The 17,824-nt window shown below is 42.6% G+C and overlaps 1 long non-coding RNA gene across 1 annotated transcript in view; it reads left to right on the top strand.

The window, feature by feature from the left end:
- Positions 1-17,027, top strand: part of LOC308478789 — a 135,566-nt gene extending 118,539 nt beyond the window's left edge. The window contains exon 5 of the long non-coding RNA XR_013987276.1: positions 16,996-17,027. This is a non-coding gene — a long non-coding RNA (uncharacterized lncRNA). The remainder of the gene's footprint in view (positions 1-16,995) is intronic.
- Positions 17,028-17,824: the final 797 nt, after the last annotated feature.

Genomic DNA, 17,824 nt, shown 5'->3' with positions numbered 1-17,824 from the left:
TGTTCTGAGCTTTAACAAGTTTCTTTTTAGGCTGCATGTCACTTTGAGATTTTTGAAATAGTAAGCGGTATATAGTCGTACCTCATTTTGTGGACGGGATCTGTTCCGGAGCCCCAGCTGCTAGCTGAAAAGGATGCAGGGCAAAGCGCCACATCTGCGCATGCACACGGAGTGGTTTGCGCTTCTGCACATGCGTGAGTGGCAAACCCGGAAGTAACCCGTTCCGGTACTTCCGGGTTTGCTGCAGACATTCGCCAGAATGGACGCTAGACAAGGCAGACGTTCACGGAGGTATTACTGTATACAGAAATTTTTTTCCAGCAAGAACTCACCAGAACTCAGTTCCGGCACCTCTCAGGTGGGAGTCATTGCCATTATAAGAGAACAAGGGAGGCATTCATGGTGAGTTCTGGCACCTCTTTCTCTAGAAAAATGGCACTGAGCATATAAATGCTTTAAAATAAATAAAGTGATTAAGTAAACTAAAACCATTATTTTAAAATCTGGAGAGAGTGTGCATGAAATCCCAGTTCTTGCAAGAGACTTGCTTTTTGGCTATCACTATAAATGGGATGAGACTCATGCGCCCAGCTGTACGTTCTCATTTATGTTGTATTGCATTCCTTCTTCCAAAGAGCTTGGGGTGCCTAAATGAGGATATTCTATTTTATCCTGAGCCTTATAAAGTAGAATCAGCCTTGGGTTGTCCGAGGCATCACGGCCAAGTCACATTTGATGCCCTCTCCATTATACCAGCTTTGCTATTTCACATAAGCTTGAGGAAGTGGAGTGAGATTCTTTGAGAGAAGTAAGTCTCTAGCAGCAGGGAATCTTTCCTTTGCAGTGAATTGCTTCCTTGGGTGTAGTTAGCCTGCTCCTCTAATCAACTCAGGTGTGGGAGGGTGCTCTATGCCTTCTCCCTCCCCCCTCCCTCCCTCCCCCATTCTGCCATTCTCTTGCAGGACAGAAGAAACCAAAGCAGCACGTAGATGATCAGGTATATCCCCTAATTAAGCCTTGCAGCCACAGTGCTTTTCTGGCAGTGCTCTCATATCCATGCCTCACTCTACTTGTTGCTTGAAAGCCCACTCTGTCCTTGTCTGCGATACACTCCCTGTCTGTATTAATATATTTTCATCTTTCACCTTACACGAACTGAGGAGGACAATGTGCTCTGCTTTCTGTTTCATCCTTTCCTTTCTGAATCCTGTACATGGCTTCTTTTCTTGACAGAGGACTGAACTTCTCTAACTGTGAAACTATATCACACGCATTATTAAATTCCTTCTGGAATATTACAGAAGAGTAGCCATGTTAGGACCTGTTCTTGTGTTAGACTGGCGGAATAGTCTCTACTGACAGCAAAAACCTCTGAGTCTACCGTACGCTGGAGGCAGCAGGAGGGATGCCTATTTGCTTTCCTGGTCTGCTTGTAGGCGTGTAACCCAGGTTCCAGAGACCTGGTATAATCCAGATATTGGTGGACTCCCATCAGCCCACTGACTGTGCCAAGGGTGCTAACTTGAATAAAATATTGGGGGGAACAGGTAAACCCTTCCCCACATAATCGATCACAATATGCAGTACACACACACCATCTTAATGGCACCATTTGAAGGTGCTCCCTCAAATATTTTATGGGGGGGTAAAGGGACATGGGTGGCGCTGTGGGTAAAACCACAGAGCCTAGGACTTGCCAATCAGAAGGTCGGCGGTTCAAATCCTAGTGACGGGGTGAACTCCCATTGCTTGGTCCCAGCTCCTGCCAACCTAGCAGTTCGAAAGCACGTCAAAGTGCCAAGTAGATAAATAGGTATCGCTCCGGGGGGGAGGTAAATGGCGTTTCCGCGCGCTGCTCTGGTTCACCAGAAACGGCTTAGTCATGCTGGCCACATGACCCAGAAACTGTACGCCGGCTCCCTCGGCCAATAAAGCAAGATGAGTGACGCAACCCCAGAGTCAGCCACGCCTGGACCTAATGGTCAGGGATCGCTTTACCTTTAAAGGGACCTCAGCCCCCTAGGAGTCCCAAATGCTGCCACCTTTCTTCATAGCTGACTTGTTCCACCCTCTTGATCATGTTCGTTGTCCTTTCCTGAACCTTTTCCAACTCTACAATATCCTTTTCGATAGTGGATGAAATTTCTAGGCTAGCATTGTGCCCCCAGTCCTAACTAGTTACATTGGCTTTGGGCAATCTGGCACCCACCAGAAATTTATGTAACACAAAACACAACTGCCCCAGCTAGCACGTTCCATAGGAGCCAGCTCCTAGGGGCTGAGGACCCCATGCCCCAATAAAATATTTGAGAGGGCCGAGCCTCTCCCCCCACCCCCAAGTTGATTACTATCGTCATTCAATTGGTGTGCATGTGCCACATCTTGTGATTGATTATGCAGGGTGGGGCTTCCCTGGGCCCCCTCAATATTTTATTCAAGTTGGCACCCCTGCCTACAACACAGCTCTCTGGATGGTTTAAAACAGGCATAGGCAAACTCGGCCCTCCAGATGTTTTAGGACTACAACTCCCATCATCCCTAGCTAACAGGACCAGTGGTCAGGGATGATGGGAGTTGTAGTCCCAAAACATCTGGAGGGCCAGGTTTGCCTATGGCTGGTTTAAAATCCCATTCAATTACAATAAAAACCACAATTTAAACAGTGATACAGTAAGAAAAATGTCTTAACCCAGCATGGGCATTGTAGCTCAACCAACGCATTCCCAGCAGAGGAATAATAAGTCTCGATGGGCATGCTGGTTGTCAAGATGAAATGAAAATGCCTTGTCTTCTGAGCAGCTTAGGTAGTTGTACCAGAAATTTTGAAGACCCTTCTTTGACACAGACAACACAATTGTTGATTTAAAAAACACACACACAAAAACTGGATAGCCGTAAATGTGTTTTCCTGTTTTCTGGCCATAAAAGAAGAAAACATGGTAATCCACAAGCAAACCAGAAGGATGGTCCTCAATGCAATAAAAGTTTTAAGAACCACTGTTCTAACCTAAATGTGAAGGCACTAAAACATAATGTGCCCACAAGCTCTAAGTTTTTACAAGACATTCACAAATTACTTTTTTAACCACAGGGCATGGGGCCTTCTCTGACCCAGAAGGACCATTTTCTGAAGTACATCTTGAACAGGAGCCGATAAGATAATTACACATATTCATTTCCTCGCCTGCCTGAATGCGATAATTACCTGCAAGCAACATTTTCCATTAATATGTACTGTAATCATCATATCTCAAAAATTAAAAAAGAAGAAACCTAATCATTTTACCAAACCTCCATGAATTTGTTTAAAATAAATATTATTAACGTTCACCCAGTGTCAACAGTGTGATAGCATGATTGTTACTTACCAGGCTAGATCTCAGCACATAATTACTACAATGAGTAATTCTGGGTTCTAGCCTGCCTGTCACTCATCCCCTATCCTCTGATAGATTCCTGGCCCTGAGATTGATGTTATTTCTCAGTTATCTTTTGTTTCCTATTCTAATGAGGCCTCAAAGGTGATGTACAAACCAACATATGGTAAGTTCTAGGTCAGGGATAGTGAACCTGTAGTTTCTTTTCTTTAAAGAGCATCATGACCTCCTCCACCACCCAGTCTTATGCAACAGTCTGCCCAAAATAAATGTGCGCATGATCAGGCTTTCCAAATCTTAAAATGAAGAGCAAGAGTAATACCTGAGATGTGCTTGGGGTAGAATGAGGTGACAAAATGGACTGTACCACTTTGAGAGGAGGCCACATTTTCAAATACTTGACTATGATCACAACTCCTTGCAAATAGGAAATGTTCCCAGCCAAAAAAAGGGGTGGGATAGAGAACATCTTCCTTGTGTGCTAGATTTCTAGTTGCATGCAAGGACTTTTTAAATATGAGGGTACTTTAAAAAACCAAAAAAAACCAGTATCTCTCCCCACGCCTGTGGTCAGAAATGGTGCAGCCCATTCTTCTGCTTCCTTCTCCTGTCTGTGTTGGCCAACCTGAGATATTTGCTATCAGATGGGGGTGAGATTTTTGCAGCTACTTAAATCATTGGAAGCCTACCTGTCAGTATGATTAATTGGTTATCGGAATTGCATGGAAACGCTGAGACTAGCCAAAAGCTATAAGGATCCCTGCCTCCAATCTCAAAGCTTTAGCTTTCCTTTATAATTAGTTCAGCTTTCACAAAGGACCAGTTGTAAGAAGAAGAAGGAAGCTTCTCGCAGGGTTAGTCTACATCAGAAGCTGTACATTTCTCCGCCAGGGATATCAAATCATTCATCTTTTCTCCTATTGTTTGAGATTTGTGTCTGCAAGGTCAGTTCAAAATAGGATATCAGATTTTAATTAGCATCATGAGCAGCAGACAAAAGGCACTTTTCCTCATCAGGCCTGTGACTGTTACACTGATGTCATGTGAAAATTGCCCAGTGGCTTCTCATCAAGACATCAAAAGCAAAGCTCTCTTGCAGAGCTCTTCACCACCGGATCATAAATCTTCATTTATTACATAAGAAACCCAGGTGAATGAATATTCTCATACCTGGTGTTGTGGGAAAGAGTTCTGCCCACATTAAATTGTCTATGTTGTTGTTGTTTAATGAATTTATACTCTGCCTATTCACTCCAAGGAACTCAGCGTTAATTGCTTGTGTAGCTGCGTACCTACCAATGTTGTGGTTTTATTTATTTGTTTGTTTGTTTGTTTGTTTGATTGATTGATTGATTTCTATACTGCCGTTTATCAAAAGATCTGAGTCGTGTACAGCACTAAAAACATATTTTACAGAATGTAGTAGTCAAAACATAAAACGAAGCATAGAAACAGACACTATAACATATTTTTTAAATAAAAAGAGAATGTATGTACTGTGCAATGAAAATCAGTCCCCAAGCAGTTTATATCATTTTAAAAAATAAACTAAAATTAAGAAAACACTTCTTTAGACAACTTATATACCATACAATTAAAAAGTTTCCAAATAAGTACTTTACAGAGTTACAAAAAGAAGTACAGAGAGAGAGAGAGAGAGATAACAACATTTCAAAACAGCAAAGGTTTGTGCAAGCTTGTGCTGCTTGGCCTTCTAAGGGTTAAGTTACAGAGACAGCTTCCTAGAGAGGTAAGGTGTTTTTTGTTGTTGTTTTTTGAGGGGGGAAGGCAGCTTGGTTCTCCAGAGCAGAGGTGCCTCCCCATGTTAGCTTTATTAAACTGGAATACAGTGGTGCCTCGCAAGACGAAAAGAATCCGTTCCGCGAGTCTCTTCGTCTTGCGGGTTTTTTCGTCTTGCGAAGCAAGCCCATTAGCGGTTTAGCGGATTAGCGCTACAGTATTAGCGGCTTAGCGGGCTTAGCGGATCAGCTGATAAGCGGCTTAGCGATCAGCTGTTAAGCGGCTTAGCCGATCAGCTGATAAGCGGTTTAGCGGCTTGGGGAAAAGGGGGGGGGGGAAACCCCCGCAGGAACTCGCAAGACATTTTCGTTTTGCGAAGCAAGCACATAGGAAATTCGTTTTGCGAAGCACCTCCGAAACGGAAAACCCTTTCGTCTAGCGGGTTTTCTGTCTTGCGAGGCATTTGTCTTGCGGGGCACCACTGTAGACTGCTGGACTAGATGGGCATTTGGGCTGATCCAACAGGCTATTCTTACCCTCTTAATGGTGTTTACTTCCAATTAAATGTGTACAGAACTGTAGCCCAGTTCTGTTTCCTAGTCTTCTAAATCTCTACTTCATTCGATGGCAAAAGATGGACTCTGCTGTCAGCTAAGGCTGCGTTACCTGCCTCTGAAAAAGCCCAGAAAGGTTTTACAAATATGGAATGGGCAGTTTGGGAGTCCAGTTGTGCCATTAAAATGTACCTATGAAACTCTCAGGAAAAAGTCAATGGGGTGTATGTGTTATGGCCAGAAGATGGATTTGATGCATTTAGGAAATGCAGCTAGGGTTAAGGACATTTCACCTTTTAATACTCAGAATAAAAAAGAGAGAATTGTGCCCAGCCTGCTGACTGAAATCTCCAGCAGCAACTATGAAAAAGTGGCTGTTTGCTAACTTTCTCTGAAGCAAAGACATACACTCACAGAAATTTAAAAGGCGACCTTCTTACTGACTCATTACTTGGTCAGATATGCAAGGAGAATACAAGGTGACTGACTACTTAACACAAGATAATGCTGCATATTGAAAGAGACTTTACACTACACACCTGGCTCCCCTCTTTAAATTAATCCTGGAAGACGCCTTATATAATAATGGCCTGCATAACTTCAGATCTTGTAAGACAGCTAGGCAACTCCAGCTGGTCCACTCTGTAGCTCCCTGGTGATCAATTGGAATAGTACACCACAAATAAATTGTACCAGGAGGTTTAAAACAACTTCACTGGTTGTGAGCCCCAATTCAAGGAGCTGGTTTTAAGTAAGGCTGACCCAAACTTTTGAATTGCCAAACTCTCCCTCCAGCAGCCACCGTCTGCCTTCCCCCCACTATGTCATTTTCGGAGGGGAATGTAAAAAATAAAAGTAAAAGTAAAAAGTAAAAAATAAAATAAAATTATTCTACCAAACTTTTGGAAGATGAATATTCATTTTATGCTGTTTCTAATATTTATTTATTATTGGGGGGGGGGCTGGGCTGCTTTAAGATTTTTTTGTGTGTGGTGGTTGGTGTTTCCAAATTGCTGCTTAAAACCATCTCAAGAAGTTTTCGTGGAATGCAGTGCGAACATATTGTAAATTTAGAAAAAGCTAAAACGGGTCTGGAAACAGCATAGAGAATAAATCTGGGCACACACAGGTGAGCAGTAACCAGCACTTACCCACTCAGCTCAGGGTGGCTGTGTGTCCTGCTTTGTGGAGGACAGACCTCTCTCTGAAGTTGTCCTCTGTCTGAAGAGCTGTCCAGTCCAAAGAGAAAGAACTCTAAAAAGGGGCAGCAGGTATATGTCTGAAACAACATGTGTTCCCATTATGTGTTAGAATTCCTGCTCCATGATTGCAGTCATAGGATTGTTGTCTTTCACATGACGGTATGTGTTTTGACTCCACAGAGTGGGAAGTGACGGAGACAGGATGTTTGTGTTACTGTGTTCCGTGAAGTGGGACTATTGTCCTTTGTTCATTTTTCTCTTTGCTGTCTGATGCTAGAGAGAGAGGGAGCCATGTTGCAGTGCTCCGTGTGTGTTTATATGTAAATAAAGTAGATTAGCCAAAATGCTGAGTTGCTGAGGTCTGTTACACAACTGCGCAAACTCTGTGGATCCCTAAGTGTGCCGGTGTCGGTTGGCACCGGTCGCTGTGATGTTCGGCCAGAAGAAAGCTTTTGAAGCTCCCAAACAATCGACCAGGAGGGAGAGAACATGCCAGTTGGGCATGTGTCTCTGCCAGGGTCCTACTCGAGTGTAGGCTGAACTCCTAACAACGTACACTACTAAGAAGAATGGAAACTTTTGTGTGAAGCCTTATACCTATTATGGGACATGGGTGGTGCTGTGGTCTAAACCACTGAGCATCTTGGGCTTGCTGATTGGAAGGTCAGCGGTTCAAATCCATGCGGCAGGGTGAGTTTCCGTTGCTCTGTCCCAGCTCCTGCCAGCCTAGCAGTTCAAAAGTATACCAGTGCAAGTAGATAAATAGGTACCGCTCCAATGGGAAGGTAAACAGCGTTTTCGTGCACTCTGGCTTCCGTCACGGTGTCCCGTTGCGCCAGAAGTGGTTTAGCCATGCTGACCACATGACCTGGAAAGCTGTCTGTGGACAAATGCTGGCTGCCTCGGCCTGAAAGCGAGATGAGCGTCGCAACGCCATAGTCGTCTTTGACTGGACTTAACTATCCAGGGGTCCTTTACCTTACCTAAGAACTTGTCACACCAGAGAAAGATTGGTTTCTTACACAGAATCGAAAGAGATAGAGCATATGGGTGCTGCTTTAGACAGCAGGTTTGCAAATATGCGGACCGCAAATAATCATTCAGTAAAAAGCCATCACTGCACAAGGGGCCTTGAAGTTGGCCATCAGCAGTTAAGCACATCCACACCATACATTTAAAGCAATCTTATACCACTTTAATGGTCATGGCTTCTGCCAAAGGATTCTAGGAACTGTTTGTTTGTTAAGGATATTGCAAGTTGTTGTGAGACTCCTCACAGGGCTACAGCTCTTAGCACACTTAGTTCCCAAGATTCCTTGGGAGGTGCCATGACTGCTAAAATCGTATACAAGTTCTTTAAAACTATGGTGTGGATGTGACATAATTCGCCTGTTGACGGATTCCCAAGTAGGGTAAGATGTATTGTTTTTTACTGTTTATAGTAATTACCAGTACAGTGGTACCTCAGGTTAAGTACTTAATTCGTTCCGGAGGTCTGTACTTAACCTGAAACTGTTCTTAACCTGAAGCACCACTTTAGCTAATGGGGCCTCCTGCTGCTGCCGCGCCGCCGGAGCACAATTTCTGTTCTCATCCTGAAGCAAAGTTCTTAACCTGAAGCACTATTTCTGGGTTAGCGGAGTTTGTAACCTGAAGCATATGTAACCTGAAGCGTATGTAGCCTGAGGTACCACTATATTTCTCAATGTGTGTCCATGAATTTCAATTGCTCCGTGCAAATATTATGCAAATCCACTATTGTTTTTTGTCCTATTTTATCCTCTTTTTAGGGCATCAGTGACCACCTTAATTTGGGAATTCGGGTACAGTCCATCTGCATTGTCCCATTTCCTTCTACACCTTCCCAACGTTTGGTGGCTGTTTCCTTAGTGACTGGAATTTCCTTTGGAATGAATATAGGTCATGGCACCTTTCCTTTAACCAATGCTGTGGATCAAGCCATAAGGGAAAGCATTTGGAACATCTTAGATTTAACAATAAGGGGAGAAGGGCTTGTACATCTTTGAGCAGTTGGAAGGCATGTAATCAAACAGACTTTACAGCACCAGAGGGCCACTTCCTCTGTCCTTTTTCGATGAATTATGCATCTTGCGCCTGAGAGTACTATGAAGGGGAAGCTCACTGCATTACATGACTCTTAAAAGATGGGGAAAGGGGGGGAAGAATTGTGCCACACGCAATTTGATATTACTTCAAAGTAACCACTTGTGAAATACGGAGAGGAATTATGGCATGGATAATGTTCCTTCAGTAGGAGTTCAGTAAATGTGTTGTAAAAGTCTCAGACTTGAAATCTGAGAGGCAGTGTTATGTAGTGGTTAGAGTGTTGTGGGCAGGGTAGGAGTCACAAATTGAAATATAATGCTCATAGACTCAGTGAAACACCCCTTCCAACATCGTTTGGAGCAAATTGCTTGCCTCCTCTGAAAAGTTAGTTCTCACTTTCACATACCCTCCAATGTTTCTCCGATAGAAATAAGGACACCCTGTTCCATAATAATAGAAATAATAATTTTATTATTTATATGCCACCCATTAAACATTTGAAAACATCCCTATACAGGGCTGCTGTCAGATGTCTTCTAAAGGCTGTATAGTTACGTATTTCCTTGGCTCAGGAGTCACATAACTCCATACCCTCCAACATTTCTCCAATGAAAACAGGGACTTCCTGAGGAAAAGTGGGACATTCTGGGATCAAGTCAGAAACAGGACAGGCTTCTGTAAATCCAGGACTGTCCCTGGAAAATAGAGACACTTGGAGGCAGGCTGGATTTGATTAAAATCAAATCGATTTAAGTCACAATCTAAATCACTAGTTGGTAAGACTTGATTTAAATCACTAGTCAGTAAAGCTTGATTTAAATCATTTTTTTACAGAAAGACTCATTCTTGCTGGTATAATCTTAATATTTACAACCAGATGAAGGTTTCATTTTTGGAATAATAAATTTTCAGAGTCGTTTTTATAGTTAGATCAAAAATTACTGATTTGGTTATACTATTAGAAATACATTGACAGATAATTACGGAATTATTGTGAGGTTTAATAAGTTAACTGTTTATATTTGCACAACTTTTCTGCTGTACTTTATTGGAAGGAGAAAAATAATCATTTCCTTAATAACAAGTTAAACAATTTCTTTAACTAAAGCAATAACATTATAGCACATGTATCCATGTTTCTTAACTGATGTGGTTAAACGATTTTTTAAAAAAAAAACACACACCTTAGACTGAGTTTTAGCACACATGAAAAATGTAAAATAAATCCTTATTTCCTGATTAATAGCCTTCGGACTATAATGTAACTTAAATAGAAAACTATCTTTAGAAAGATTTTCCCTAAAAAGAATTTTATTTTAAAAATCCAATTTAATTTTTTAAAAAATCAGATTTAAATAAATAAAAAATCTGATATTTTTTATTTTTTTTATTTAAATCATTGATTTTTATCCACCTTGCTTGGAGGGTCTGCTTTCAGGGAGCTGGTTTTTATTCAGGATGAGGCAGGAACAGAATTACTTTTGTTCTTTTACAGGACTCTGTTGGGTAGCCACAACCAGTGATCCCTCCTTCTTTTGTAAGGATAGTGAAGGTCATGAGGGGAATAATATTTTTCATACTTTCCACCAGCAAGCAGTGTGGCTGTTTCCAGCACTCTGGGTAATGCTTCAGTGCAATTTTAATGTGGGAATTTCTTGAGCCTGCAGTGAAGCATGTGTGAAAAAGTGCTGTAAGATGTAATGAAGTTATCACACTCTGGCAGCAGCTTAGACATGAGAAGCAAAAAAAACCAAAAAAAACCATTCCACATCCTAGTCAATGAGCAAAAGAAGAAGATAAAAGCACCAGGAGCCAGGAGGGGAAAGAATTGTACTGAGACAGTCTATATACGTGAGCTTCCTTATATAGGGCAGGCTTTTCTTGTTCACAAGGTGGTTAATGAATTGCAGAACGAGACCAGGATGCAAACTAAGTCATTCGATGTTGCAAAATGAGCCATTCTGGAGAAGAGAAATATGCAAAAAAGTTTATTATTATTATTATTAATAATAATAATAATAATATATACATTGTCTTTTCTGTGTGTGTCCGCGTGATTAAAAAATAGCATTAAAGCAGCTAAAAATACTCTGATTTTTTAAATAATAATAATAATAATAATAATAATAATAATAATAATATTTTATTATTTATACCCTGCCCATCTGGCTGGATTTGCCCAGCCACTCTGGGCGGCTCCCAACAGATAAAAAACAGAATAAAACATCCAACATTAAAAACTTCCCTAAACAGGGCTGCCTTCAGATGTCTTCTAAACGTGAGGTAGTTGTTTATTTCTTTGACATCTGATGGGAGGGCATTCCACAGGGCGGGCACCACTACCGAGAAGGCCGTCTGCCTGGTTCCCTGTAACTTCGCTTCTCGCAGTGAGGGAATCGCCAGAAGGCCCTTGGCGCTGGACCTCAGTGTCTGGGCAGAATGATGGAGGTGGAGACGCTCCTTCAGGTATACTGGGCCGAGGCCATTTAGCACTTTAAAGGTCAGCACCAACACTTTGAATTGTGCTCAGAAACGTACTGGGAGCCAATGTAGGTCTTTCAGGACAAAAATAACTGAAGATGGGTTTAAAAACCAAATTAAATGAACATCTAAGGCAAAGATCTTTTCATCTAGCTGGGTGCTTCAGTTTTGGCAGGGATGAAGAAGTCAGGGTCCTCCACATGTTGTTGGCCACCAGCTACCTTCAGCCCCAGCCACCATGGCCTATGATCAAGGATGATGGGATGTGTAGTTCACCAAGTGGAGGTCAAAGGTTTCCCCATTCTAAATTTGGGGCGAACAGCACTAGGGATGGAAGGAACTGCTGATTTCAGTTCTCTCAGGTTCCTATTTTTCCACTCAGATAGTTGTTCATTTCCTTAACATCTGATGGGAGGGCGTTCCACATATATAACACATTATACTTGTGGAATTGTCCTGCCCTATCCAGTTTTGAAAGGAGCAAGTACCCTATCCTCTATTGCATCTGATCACCTTGCTTTTAATTTCAACAAGGGATGCTTAGGGGTGGAATGCAAATTCCTGAATGGAACAACCTGATTGTCACCTTTCAGACTGAAGCTGATTTTCAGAGCCTACAAAAGTTTACACTCTTCTCCAAATCTTCAGCTGCAGTTCTCAGAGGTTTAAACCTATCAAAGTATGCATTCCAATATGTATTTGGGGGGAAGAAAGGCAGGTTTAAGCCCACCTCCCACAAGGAAATGCACATATTTTAAATATGTGTTTGGGGAAGTTTTGTTTTTTGACGTTCTCAGATGAATGCAGAAGCATGATGGAATAGGACTATGGCTAAAAACTGGTTTAGATGGCACAGATCGGAAACAGGTCAATTCCTCCATCCCTAATCTTAACCCTGAAATAAACATGTTAAAATTCACCAAGCTCTGAATGAGGCTTTCCATCATTCCCAATGAAAAATAAGAAATCCTCATTTGGGGACTTTGTTCCATTGGCTTTAAATTTTCTTCTCTTATAAATTGCCCCTTCAACAGCAAGCAAAAGCAAGATAGTTAATTGCCTCCAGACCCCCTGCCAGACTCCATCAACAAGCTACTGTTAAGGGGAGGGGAGGACAAGCAAAAAGCAGGCAATCTACTTCCTGGATCTCAGATAGGAGTAAAGCACTCATGCTGTAGCATTTACCAGATATGCACCCCAACCAGCACCGCCTTGTACTTCTTTCTTCCCACATAGCTAACAAAAGGATAGTACTTTAGTCACATATATCTGTGAAAAACCAAGGGTAATTACAAAACTGCAAACAATCAAGCTGAGAGGTACATTTTAACATAGATTGGGGCTGCCAACATTGCACCCATGGGTGCAAGGGTGCTCTTGAGGTCTTTCCTGAATGTCCACAAAGCCTCTGAATACACACACACACACACACACACACACTGCCTGTTGGTCATGAGATGGATCCCTTCTGCATCTTTGAAAAACACATTGAGCTGATCACATTCCAGTGGTACCTCGGGTTACAGACGCTTCAGGTTACATACGCTTCAGGTTACAGACTCCGCCAACCCAGAAATAGTACCTCATGTTAAGAACTTTGCTTCAGGATGAGAACAGAAATCGTACTCCAGCAGCGCGGCAGCAGCAGGAGGTCCCATTAGCTAAAGTGGTACCTCAGGTTAAGAACAGTTTCAGGTTAAGAACAGACCTCCAGAACAAATTAAGTTCTTAACCCAAGGTACCACTGTACTTTGAGGGGATGTAATGACCAGAAGGGTTGTTACCCAAAAATCCAAACATGTTTACGGGCCTAAAAAAGCTGGTGACCTCCAAACATAGATGATTTACAGACCACTGGACCCTATTTTGTTTGTTAGTTTTTTGTCTGAGCTGTTGGGCTGCTAGAGAAAACCTAGGAAACTTATATGTAGCATATTTATCCCTATCAACCAGTTGGCAAAAGATTTTCTCCTTACTATTCAAAAAGGAAACTGTCGGAAAGAATCTCTTTCAAGAACCTTTCCCCAGGGGAATTACACGGTGAGCAATATAATACAAAAGGGCAGGTTTGTGGCCTTCATGACTAGGTGAGAGATTATCTTTAGGAACTGGGGGGGGGGAGTTTCTCCACAGTCTAGTCAGCAGCAACCTTTTGTTCTTTGGAAGTTCTGAAATCACAAGGCAGAAATGGACATTACAGGAACACAGGAAGCTGGATTTTACTCAATCCATCTAGCTCAATATTTCCTACACAGAGTGGCCCAACCCAGAGACACCAAGACTTGAATCTGGCACCTACTGCATGCATAGCAAAAGCTCTTGCAACCCGAGAAAAACAGCAGCCACGGCTCCATCTTTCTTGCTCCATCCATTCCTTATAGGGTCTACCTATAAGACATACAAGGGACGCGGGTGGCATTGTGGGTTAAACCACAGAGCCTAGGACTTGATGATCAGAAGGTCAATGGTTCGAATCCCCACAATGGGGTGAACTCCCGTTGCTTGGTCCCTGCTCCTGGCAACCTAGCAGTTCGAAAGCACGTCAAAGTGCAAGCAGATAAATAGGTACCGCTCCAGCAGGAAGGTAAAGGGCATTTCTGTGCACTGCTCTGGTTCGCCAGAAGTGGCTTAGTCATGCTGGCCACATGACTCGGAAGCTGTACACCGGCTCCCTCGGCCAATAAAGCGAGATGAGTGCCGCAACCCCAGAGTCGGCCATGACTGGACCTAATGGTCAGGGGTCCCTTTACCTTTATAACACATATGAGATGATGTCACTACACTGGCCATGTTGTTGCTTTGCATAACTGGCTAGCAAGAGAAGGAAGATTATAGCATTTTAATGTCACATCCCATGGAGAAAGGGGGGGGGGAAATATGGTGGTGCGGCTATGTTTCATGTCTTTTTTTTTAGTTTACATTTTTATTAAACCATTCTTCCTACAAGTTCTGGGCAGTGTTCCCCATTTAATCTTCACAATATTGGTGAGATAGGCCAGCTGAGAGATAATACTGGCCCAAGATCATCCCCTAAGATTTACGAGTGAGTTGGGAATCAAATCCACGTTTAACCAACTGAAGTTCAACACTCTATCCAAGATGCCACACTGTCTAGCTCTATCCTAAGTTTGCTCACTGGGGAGCCAGTTACTGGTACAATGCATGACCTTGTTTAAATCAAAGCTGCCAACATTGCCTCCGGCTTGAGTACTCAGTGTAATTTTTGCATTGCAAAAAAGTTGACAGAATCAGAAAAGTTGTCTAGGGCTATATAGCTGAGAAGTCGTGAGATTTTCCAGCTTCTTCCCATTTCCATACAAGTTTATCTAGAAGTATATCCACCACCCAGTGATCTTCGGTTGAAAGGTAGTATCTAAATTTAATCAACAACAACAACAATATCAAGGTGCTCAGGTAGGTGGCAGAAAAGGGGACAACACTCTTGTATCTTTAATAGTTGTGTCCTGCTGAAATCCCCTCTTCTGTCCAACTATTGAAGGTACAGGAGCCCTGCCCAATTTTGAATCTGGCCATGTTGTGGGAAAGATGCCCCCACCTCAGCCCACTGAGAGCCTATCCTGCTGTAAGGTAGCTTTGTATCAGATGAACGTCAACAGAGGGGAAAGGGCTGATTGGTACATGGAACTGGGTAGAGTAGACCTTGCTTTTTAAGAGTTGAGGCCAACTTCAGGGGGCCCTAGGTGCCTGGGCACCCACAATATTTTCACTGTGGGTGCCTAGCCTCTGCACGCCACCTCTGCCTCTGCCCGCTGCCTTACCACAACACATGACAATGTGACGTCATGACATCATGTAGTGTGAACATGCCACCAGGCACCCACAGTCTGGGGTGAAGGTTGCAGTCTAGAACAGAGCCACCTGTGCCCGTGGTGTATGAGTGTGGGGTGAGCAGGTGTAGCACAAAAGGTGATGGTTCTGTCAAGCTCTTGTTGTCTCCAGTCTCAGGCTCAATTTTATTGTAGCTGCAACAGGAAAAGTCAGTGCTAATACCCAACCATTGTGATGCGTTTGCCAACCAACCTGTAAGGAAAACGTAGCCCATCCTTCTCTTGTTTCTTTATCTATAGAAATCAGTAGGTTGACTTTTGCACAGCATGGAGAAAAGTATGATCAGTTGATAATGGGACATGAGTGGCGCTGTGGTCTAAACCACTGAGCCTCTTGGGCTTGCCAATCAGAAGGTGATTCGAATACCTGCAATGGAGTGAGCTCCCATTGCTCTATCCCAGCTTCTGCCAACCTAGCAGTTCAAAAGCACACCAGTGCAAGTAGATCCACTGTGGCAGGAAGGTAAACAAAGTTTCTGTACACTCTGGTTTCCATCACAGTGTCCTGTTGTGCCAGAAGAAATTTAGTCATGTTGGCCACGTTGACCCAGAAAAGCTGTCTGTAGACAAACACCGGCTCCCTTGGCCTGAAAGTGAGATGAGTACCACAACCCCATAGTCGCCTTTGACTGGTCTTAACCATCCAGGGGTCCTTTATCTTTACCTTTACCTTAATGTTTGCAGCTCAAATGACTGTTAAAGGCACAAGTGCAGGGATCGCTGGCCAGTAAAAAGAAAGGCTGGCAATCCTGCACAGAGATGGTCCTTACTGGCTGCTGTCCAGTCATTCATAGCTGTAAATAGTTTTGCTAAGTTTCTTTCCCTACACAGTCAGGCAGAGATGAGCAGCATGTGAGCTTCCGCCTCTTCAATTACAGATCGTAAAAACCAACTCTTCTGTTCAATTGTCTTTCACTTCCCACATAGTGCTTGAAAACAGTTTTCTTAAATTAAACATTGCTTCCTCCTCCACACAGTTGTCTGCTTCCTGCTCACATTATTCTCTCTCTTTTCTGCTTTATGGATTCAAATTGGCTACTTTGTCTACCTCATTATCATCTTTCCCTGCACCCCCTGCACAGTCAACCAGGGTAAGTTTCCATCAGAAGCATGAGGCTCCTTGGATTTGCCATTTGAAATATCCTCTCTCCATCTGACATTATGCTCTTTTTTATGCGACTAATATTTTTCGAAAGGTCACCACACAGGGATGAATACGGGGGACATTTAGTGTTACAGTGAAAGATATTTGGAGTCCAGTTTAAAGATTCAAACTCAAGTCTCTCTCCTCTGAGAAGGCCACATCCAGAAAGAAAGAAGGAATCCTTAGCCTCTGAAGGAGTCACATCCTCTGACTGGAGATGCTGTTGAAATTCTATGTAGTTCTTCAAGATTCAGGAACATACCTTATACTGAGTCAGACTACAAGTCTAGTCCAGCCTCCTGCAATGCATGTATCTTTTGTTCAGAGTGGGGCTTGAACTCATTACCCTGATATTAAGAGTCTCCTGCTCTACTAATTTTAAACTACAGAAAAGTTATTACTGAACCAATACTGTGACAGCTTTCAAAAATTTAAGGCATTACTGTGGCAGCTTTGACACAACTGATCTGGTTAGATCTGAATTGCTTTATGCAAAAATTAGGTAACCAATCCAAAGTTTACCTCCTTCCTCTGTTTATCCCAATGGTCTTATATTTAACAACATTTTTCTCTCTCTTTTAGATTTGCTGAGGGGAAGAGGAGGAAAAAAGACACCACCATTGCAATATATCATCACAACATTAAGATATGAAGATGCCACACAATAGCATCCCTGTCGAATCAGTTTATTTTTCCTCCAGAATGATAAAGTTGCTAAAAACAGCATTGGCTTGAAAACATTCTTGGGTCAATCTAATCAGCTGAAGTGGTTTTTGGAAGAAGCCAAGATAGAGCTGATCCTATTGGAAGTTAACACTTTCACTTCCGTGATCTTGGAACAACGTGTCTCTTTCCCATATGCCCACACATATTTATATGGATTCAGGGCAAGTATGGCTTCCAATCAAAGTGACGTCCAAACAAATCTTTCCTCGCAAGTGGGAACAAAATGTTTCTTACCAGTGCTTGTGATTTCCCCCTGCAGCACCAGGCAGCCAAAGACAGAGCGCCAGGCTACGGAGATCATTATTACAACACAGGAATGGAAAATTTGGCAGTGGTTGTGACCCACAAAGTAATGCTACCTGGGACTACCACATTTTTTAATCAAGATAATGATTTAAAATTGTGTGCCACCTTATACTCGCTGGTCTCAGGGTGGTTCACAACATAAAAACACAATATAAAAACACAAAATGCATAATAAAAATAAGGACAAGAACAACCAACTAATCCCCCCTCCTCAACACATTTTAAAAGGGCATAGGGTGTCAATCAGCCAAAGGCCTGGTTAAAGGGGAATGTTTCTGCCTGGTGCCTAAAGGTGTATAATGAGGGCACCTGCTGAACTTCCCTGGGGAGAGTATTCCACAAATGGGGAGCCACTACAGAAAAGCCCCATTCTCATTTT

The sequence above is a fragment of the Podarcis pityusensis genome (genome assembly GCF_964106645.2).
Source record: "Podarcis pityusensis genome assembly, chromosome: 6".
Lineage (NCBI taxonomy): Eukaryota > Metazoa > Chordata > Lepidosauria > Squamata > Lacertidae > Podarcis > Podarcis pityusensis.
This window is presented reverse-complemented; position numbering and strand designations above follow the sequence as displayed.